The 8,862-nt window shown below is 38.8% G+C and overlaps 1 long non-coding RNA gene across 1 annotated transcript; it reads right to left on the bottom strand.

Moving 5' to 3' along the window:
• Window positions 1-262: 262 nt before the first annotated feature.
• LOC121949262 lies at window positions 263-7,315 on the bottom strand. The gene is made up of 3 exons (XR_006106220.1): window positions 7,244-7,315; window positions 673-881; window positions 263-354 (listed from the first exon to the last, which is right to left on the bottom strand). It is a non-coding gene; the product is annotated as an uncharacterized LOC121949262 (long non-coding RNA).
• Window positions 7,316-8,862: the final 1,547 nt, after the last annotated feature.

The raw sequence follows: 8,862 nt of genomic DNA, 5'->3' as shown, positions 1-8,862 counted from the left end.
ATTGCATAAAGTGTTATACCCTTTATTTGGGAAATGAAGACCTCACGGAGGCTGCAGAGCAGTGAGGGAGACATCCACAATCTTCAGCAGAGCCACAGGAGGACAAGCGGAGCTGTTAAAAAAGCAACAGAAGGCATTACTCACTCTGTGTCTGTAACTGGAAAATGGGAGCAATCACAGAGAGGGGGAGTGTTTGTGAGATCATTTCCTGTCTTTTTATTTTTTTCTTATTTGCCTACCTCAACATGTTTCCATGTGCCACCGATTTGTTACAAAGAGGAAAAAAAGTCATGTATGGGCCGCCTGTTTCATCCAGCAGGTAAAGAAATGAATCAAACTGCTGCAGCATGTAGGCTAGTGAAGGAAAAATTGAGATTAAATTTATGTGGTGATTTTTACAAACCTCTTATTTGCTAACAGTTGGAGTGTTTACCACTTTTTCCGTAAGTAGGAACTGGAAAAGTTTTTTTTTTTTTTAATTCAAAGTTATGGAAAAACCGTAAGCAATACTGTATAAAAGAAAAGCCCCTTTGTGTTCACAATGACACATGTTTTACAGTAAATTAAATGTTTTGTATCAGTTCCCATAGCAATTCTGTGACTGTGAAACTGTCCCCGCTCTACCAACAGGTCAGAGGATGTAGGATTGGAAGAGCAGCTCCTTAAATTCACCTTAATTTCCTCAGGACAAAGGCCTGACCCGACCTGAGGAATGTCAGCGCTGAAAGCTAAGTGGGGCCCATCAAAGAGCAGAGGTCGGGATTAGGCGGGGGAGGGGTCCCGATAATTGGAAGAACTGGTGGAGGCAAACTGAGCTCTTTTGTTTTGAACAGCAGTGTCCTGCATGGTCCATGTGGCCTTCTCTGGCTTTCAGGCAGGTCCTGCAGAGTACAGGGACAACATGAAGTTGACTTCTCACTGGACCTCTTCCTTCAAAAGCACAGCGAGGGAGACAGTTATTGATCTATAACCTAATTAACACAATTACAGTCATTATTGATGACAATGAAATCATGTACACTAGTAGTGTTGCCACAAGACCCCCAGAGGCTCATACTGTGTTCAAATTAAACTGCAGTGATGTTTGTAAATTGTCAACTAGAGTCAAAGCACACGTAATAACTTTTCTGTGAACTAATATATTTTGGCAAAATCTTAACAAAATAAATAAAGAAGTGCATAAAGATATTGATTTGTATATGAAATTAAACAAAATAAATTTACATCCCAGAGGTCAATAAAGTTTCTACTTAAAAGTAAATAACTAAATTTAATTATGGTAGTCTACATTCTTTGTATAATAAGACTAATACAGTATTAAGACATGAAAAAAAAGCCTGCTGATTATTGTAATTATTTAATTTATGCATTTATTGATCACTTTAGGACCAGAGCTCACTGGTTGGTTAAATCACTAATGATTTCCAAATAAGAATATAATGGCTAAAGTGAAACCTATCAGCAGCAGCATCTATCTTTAAATTACTACAGTACTTACAGTATTTGTGTATTACTTAGCCTACCCAAAATATAAACGTTTTGTCCATCTCTGAGGTTATTGTTTGTTTTTAAACTTTTATTTTTGGCCAAACTGGCACAAAAGGTTGTCATTTGTTTAGGAAGTAAAATTTTTATTGATTAACTGTCTCTCGTTCATTGAAAAATATATAGTGGGCCCCAGTAGACCGGGGGGACTGTGCAACTGCTCATACTGCTTAATGAATAAGGCATTCATCACATCAAATGAGTGTAAAACATTAATGTAATAATAAATAAATACATTCGGCAAGACAAAAACAGTGAAAACACAAAAGTCAGGTTAAAAGACTGAAATCATATGCAGCATGAGGCAGTAACATGAAAAACTGTATCTGAGTCTACAGAAATGTAAACCAAAGCTCCTCTGAGGCACGGCGCCAAGAGATCCTGAAATCCTGCAGCTCTGGATATTGTTGGGGCAGTTGTGGTTGACATGTCTCTTCAGTGTTGCATGGATTAGTCTGGAGGTGCTTTGAAGATTTCCCAATGCTGCAAGTGTTTTGGTCTCTGTACACTCAGATTTAAAGCAGTCTTTGTCACTTTCTCAAGTTCAAAATGGGTGTTATTCGAGGATGTGCGTTGTCTCCTTCCCTGTTTGTGATAATCATGGGCAGGATATCAAGGTGCAGCCAAACTCTGGAGAATGCTGTAGTGTTAACACTGAGTTATGAACTCTGCTGTTTCTGGCTTTGTTTATGATGAACAGGAGCCAAATGCTCCAGGGTGTAAAGTAACTGCGAGCAGGATAACTGCCTTGCTGAAAATTCTCTCTAAAATAAGTGTCTTAAAAAGGTGTCTTATACTTTATATATTTATATATTTTCAGCTGCGGATACAAGCAGCTGTTATGAGTTTTCTCCGGAGAGTGGCTGGGCTCAGCCTTAGAGATAGGGTGAGGAGCTCAGACATCCGGAGGGACTTTGGAGTAGAGCCGCTGCTCCTTCAAATCAAAAGGGGTCAGTTTAGGTGGTTCAGGCATCTGATCAGGATGCCTCCTAAGCGCCTCCCATTAGAGGTGTTCCAGGCATGTCCAAGCGATGGGAGGCCTCGGGGCAGACCCAATAAATGCTGAGGGATGACATATCTCATCTGGTCAGGGAACGCCTGGGATGTTCAGTTTTGGTTTTTTTATTAATTAATTTTAATGTTCGTAAGCCTGTTTTTGCGTTAACCAGAATTAGCATTATCACTGTTTAAGTCAACCATCCTAAATAAGGTAGCTGATAGTGTTGGGGTCAGCGCCACCCTCTTGTCCAAATACAGTCCCCAAGAACAACACCAGGCTTTGAGGCCAATTCTTCATGGTGGACAAATATGGAAATGGAACATTTGCGGTCTGTCACATGATGCCATAGGGCCCAAAACTAATGGGCGTTGTTGTGAATTATTTTACACAGTCTATGGGGAAAAAAAGCAATAATGTAGTCAACCATTTAGTGCTGAAGAGAGAGTTGAACTATAAAGCACACTTCTCAGACACTTATTTTTTTTTTCATTTAACTCCCACCTGTAGTGACCAAAAACTATAATGAGAATACAAGCTTTTCTTTGGAGGACTCTACAGCAGACTCAGGACATGCCACAGGGACTGCATCTCCCAGCTGGCATGGGAGCATTTGGGAAAGGTGTTAGAAGAAGCTGCTGGAGAAAAGGTCACCTGGGTGACTCGTCTGACTGTGTTGCCACAGCGACCTCGACTCAGAAAAGCTGTTAGAAAATGAATAAATGGATAGATGTATGAACAGATGGACACAGAGATGACTGATATGATGTGTAAATGTATCATGTACTCACATAACAGAAGCCAAGCAACTGCATGTAATCAGTAAATTTGTACACAAAACAGAGGTTGATAAGTCAAAAAGTTTATCATAGACTGGATTCAACAGATGTTGTCATGTGATCAAATGCAGTCCAAGTGCACAGATTTGTAGTAGCTGTGTCCCAGTTCAGGGTCTGCATCCTTCGGAGGCTGGATTCAAAGGCTGATTACATCACAACGCTGTGCTAAGGCTGTCCCAATTCAAAGGCTCCTTGAAATGCAGCCCACAAATGCGGCTTTCTTTTCCCTCTTTTTGGAGGATACATCGCTACTATCCTTCATGGCTTTCCATTTCCCAGAATTCCTTGCACGCACACGATCTTCAAAAACAATTATCATCATGGCGGCACAGAGTGGGTTTTTACTCATTTGAAAATCAAACGCCAGACATGTAAAACTTAGAGGGATATTAAAACCTCATCATTTCTTTGATAATACGTGACGTTAGTAATGCCAATCAGCTGCTGACACCGACAGAGGTGCCCCCCCAGTGAGCCTTGACACCAGAACCACATCCTTCGAAGACCGTCCCATTTAACAACTGCTAATGCGGCCTTCAGAGGTACTTTCAGTGCTTATAGGGAGTTGCGGTCCATATACCGTGTAGGCTGTGTCCTCCGTAGGATGCAGACCCTGAATTGGGACACAGCTAATGCGTGTCGTATTTATTGTTACAACAAAGCAAAAGACATATGTTAGTCCTTCACCATGAACACTGTCTGATTGCAGTTTAAAATATATTATATATTTTATTATATTATATATATTTGTTAGCAAGGAGTCCCCCCCTTTTTGAGAAATAATGCATCGGACACAGTATTCATGTCAATACCACACATTAATTTTGTTATAAAATGTACACAAAGACAGAGTCCCATCTAAACCATCATATATGATATCTATATATCTGTTGCATTATGTGATGTTTTATTTATTTTCCTTACGAATTTCAACATCTTTCATAGAGTGGTGAAGTAATGAGTCCTAAAACGCAGAAGTCCGTTAGCTTCTTAGCACTTCTGGTTCCCTTGTCTTAAAGTCTATGGTTTTTTTGAATGGGTCCTCGTTAAAATGCCCGAAATAAGGTCTGTGGTTAACACAGGCTGAAGATAGATACACTTTTTGTTCTGCAACATATAATATGTCTGCTTGAACCTGATTTTTGAACTTTTAAAGTTTTACTCGTCCTTAAAAAAGGCTTAAATGGTTGCTAACAAGTGGCTAAATGGGACTAGAGTGTTTGTCGTTGACATTAGATGGCATCACACTGAACATAAAAACTCAGTAAACCCACTTGTCTGCCTTTACAGCTTTATAGACTTGTAGATTTGTCTGTTTATAATATTTTTCGATTGTGTTTTAACGTGTTTTTACAGTGTTTGTAGTGGTGACATTTAAGTTGTGCGGCCACGATGTAGTTCGTGTATAGCCTAACAATAGCTTTTTGCTTCTGGCGTTTTCATTTACGCTTCAAAACACATAAAAGTGGTGTTCATCCGTGAAGATTATTATGCTGAACAAACTTCACAGAGCTTATTTTTGGCAATAACTGAAAATTCATTCATTAAAAAATCCCATAAGTTTTTGACGAGGGAACCAGTGCGATGCTTAATTCCTGGTTGGCCTACAATAATACGTCATCCCTTCACCACTCTATTGATACATTGCGCTTTTTGTGATGACTTTTGCTTATTCAGGTTGGATGACCTAATCATTATAATGCCCACACAAACACACCACAACCCGAAAAACACTAGTGTTGATGTTTGTGTATTATTTTTCAATATTTCTTTACTGATTTCTCGTCCACAGGCTGTTAGAAAATGAACATACAATAATTCCTTAACAACTTATTGCATCCACATTAGCACATTTTCTAACAATGTTGCATCGTATATTAATAACATTTTCATGAAAATGGTCTGGTACAGGATAAAGCTCCTCTACACCAGACTCTCCAAATACAAAAAAGTAAAAAAAAAAACAAAGAACAATTCAATAAGCGCATACCACATGTTAAAATAGCAATAATTACTCAAATCAGCTTTAAAATTACACAAAAAGTCCTTGTTTTAGCTTCATTCAGTTTACTGAATGAGTCTGCACCGTTTCCTGTGAAGAAGTTATTTTCTCTTTTCAGGGCCTTCCCTCTTCAGTAGTCTTGTCTGAACTTTCTCTTTTTTTTAATTTATTTGTTATACAGTCAGGTGACAGTCGTTTCCTCTCTGTAGGAAGGCGATGGAAACTGTACCGCTGGTTACAGGAACAATCGTTTTTGTTCTTGCTGCATGTTCAAGACTGTTGTTGAAGCCAAAAAATTACTTAGTCTGGTTGTAAGTTACTTTATATAAGCAGACAGCAAAACAGGTACCAAAGCTACGCAATCAGGCCAATACTTTCGAAAAAGTGTAAATTTAACATTAGTTAAATATCTGTTAAAAACAAAGCAGTATTTGCTATATTTAAGGCAAATTTCTTTTGTAAAGAACTACCACTGGTCATTAGCCACCAAGATTAGCGACTGGGACTAACCATAGAAAGTAAATGCAATAAACTAGCTTACTGCTACTTCCGCCTGCTCACCAGAAGTTGCAGCCAAAATAATTTCTACAGTAACACCCTAAGGAATAAGGTGGAAAAGGACAACAGACTTAGTTCAAGATGAGATCTCCCTGGGGATGTTTTTTTTTATAACTGGTGCATTAATAAACAAATGCAGTAATACATAATAAAATGAGTGACTATGAGTGGAAAATTCATGCATAATTTGTTAGGTTGTGTATAAATAAATTAGAGAAATGAATGTAATTAATCAAAGGTTATAATAATTGAGGGAATTGTTATATTATATACAATACAAAATGTCTTTTAGGTTCAATAAACCTTGTAATTATCAAATAGATTGACAGAGTTTCCCCTTCACTGCCTAAGTTCAACTGTACTATCTTATTTATTTCACCTCTTTTAGCTCCACCCCTGCAACTGTCTTGCCAGAGAAAAGTGGAAATTTCCAGTAATTCCTTCTGCTTGGCAAGAAATGCTCCTCCTCCTTCTAGTTTCCCGCCTTTCAGTCTACCTGCTCCTTCCTGCTGCTGCAGACTCTCGGCTCTCTGCTGCTGGACCGCGTGGTGCTCAGCAGATTTTACTTTGTATTATGAGAAAACGTACTATTTTCAACATACATTAAAACATGACACACTGTTACGCTTCTGTTATCATCCCTGGTTTATACATGTATGTATATTATCAAAAAACTGTAATCTTTGAACATGTTCAGTGTTTGATTTCTATTTTATGTGAATGCCAGATTAAAAAGTGTAATTTGAATTTATCTTTTGGAGAGATTGTTTCTTTGTTTACTCTTTTGAAAGTACATTGTATCTTGTTACCCTCTGAATTACCACCAAAGGTTAAGCTATGTATAAGTCCTACATTAGCTCTTGAATGATGAACAAGGGTTGGTTTGGGATCACAGAACAGATGGTAGATTTGCATTTCTATTTCTCTGGCTGATCTGATATTCTGGTGTCTGGTTTGTTTCAGAGACATGTCACGCTCCGAAGCTTGTCTTCAGCTGACACATCTAAGAATCGAGAAATGTGACGAGAGTTTGGGGGATCCCGAAGAAAGCCCACAGCAGGTGTGGTGCTTTTTGAAAACAAGTTATTCTGTTAAAGTGTTTGCAGCCTGGGAGGTCCATACTATCTCAACGCTACATCTGCGGTTTGTATAACTTCCTCTTAAGTCAAGACCACAATATAACCGTGTATACACGAGCAGCCTTGATGCTTGATGGAGAATCATTTCAGAAATTAAAAAAAAAGCCACGAGACAGCAGCAGAGAAGAAGTTTGAGTGTGTCGATGGCATGAGGCACACTGACCTTAGACCCATTGTGAAGCACCAACAAAGAGCCATCTGCACAGCAACCAAAGCTGAGATGAGGGACTCGCACACAGGGGGATCGAGGAAGAGGGGGAGGGACTCGGGACTTGGAGAGTGTAAAATAAAGAAAACAAATGGGTGATAAAGAAACATTTGATTGGGACTTGATCATCTGGATCATGTCTGAAACATCAATATCTTGAGCACAAAGAAAACAGGAAGCTGCACAACATATCAGTGCAGAGTGTGTATGGATCTCTCCACTGCTGGTAAAGTGGAAGACAAGAGCTGCTGGCCTAATCACTCAAGAGCACATTTCCTGCCTCCTGCGCGATGAGATGAAGTCAACTGAAGCCGTTCGTGGCTAATATTTAACCGGGTGGGTATCTCATTCATTCTGCAAGCAGAAACATATAAGCATTGCCTCTGCAGTGATCTGAATTATAATATATATCAGAAGATGTGAATATTTCAATATGCAACCAACATATTGCTTTTCATCCAGAATGGGTTGCATTTCAAAATGGTGAAAACAAAGACAAAATGGTGTCAGGGACATCTGTAAAAATCACAAATGTTTCACAGGTAAGACATGAGAGTCGGGATTGCTTAGCAACAGCAGTAAAAAATTCTTGCAGCCTGTGTGGTAACAGAGAAACTGATCCTGCTGCCACCCAGTGGTGCTCTGCCAGTACATATTGGGAATGAACCAGCACTGCAAATGATCACTTCTCGAAAGCGTGCAGCCAGAGGACACAGACACAATTACCTGCAAGGTGCAAACCCTAAAACTGAAGAACTTGATAGGAATAAAGTCCTCTTCCTGTGTCAACATTGTTTGAAAATATATTCATTAATTTGATTGGCTGCAAAATGCACCAGCTCTCATGTTGCTTAGCAACATTCATGCAGGGGTGGGAGGGTGTGAGAGTTAGGGGGGTGGGGCGTTCATCTAGGGGAGGGAGCCTGTGGGTGCAGGCAGACTGACTGGGGAAATACCTGGCACAATTCCCAAATAAACAAACAGTAGAGAGAGAGGACAGAGCGGGAGACAGAGGACAGGAGCGGTTTCTGGGTCCAGATAACAGTCTTGTCTGAGATAAAGGGAACAAGGCTTTTCATAAGTGCGAACACGGTTTGTTCCCAAAGCAGAACAAGACTAAAGGACAGGAAGTGGAGAGCGTTAAACTGAAAACTTTGCCGGTAGTGAGATAAAAGTTGACAGAAACCAGTGGTGGAGTATAACTAAGTACATTTACTCAAGTATTGTGTTCATATATCAATTGGAGGTAGCTGTACTTAACAGTTTGAGGGGTTTGTACTTTTTACTTCACAACATTTATATGACAGCTTAAGATTCAATAGAAATGAAGATTTCGCATAAAAAACACAAGATATTATGTTTATAAAATCTGATGGGTTTATAAAATATGATGTTTTGTTATAAATTAAATTACCAAACCGTTTAAACAAGTACAGTTGCAACAATTAGATGATTAATTAATCAATTTACAGAAAATTAATTATTTTGATGAACATTTAAGTCTTTTTCTATTCTTTTTTTAAAAAAATAATAATTTTAATTTTTGTTTTTTAGATTTTTTAGATTTTATTTTA

Source organism: Plectropomus leopardus, chromosome 2 (genome assembly GCF_008729295.1).
Source record: "Plectropomus leopardus isolate mb chromosome 2, YSFRI_Pleo_2.0, whole genome shotgun sequence".
Taxonomy (NCBI): Eukaryota; Metazoa; Chordata; class Actinopteri; order Perciformes; family Serranidae; genus Plectropomus; species Plectropomus leopardus.
Note: the sequence above shows the minus strand (reverse complement) of the source record. Positions and strands in the feature narration are given on the sequence as shown.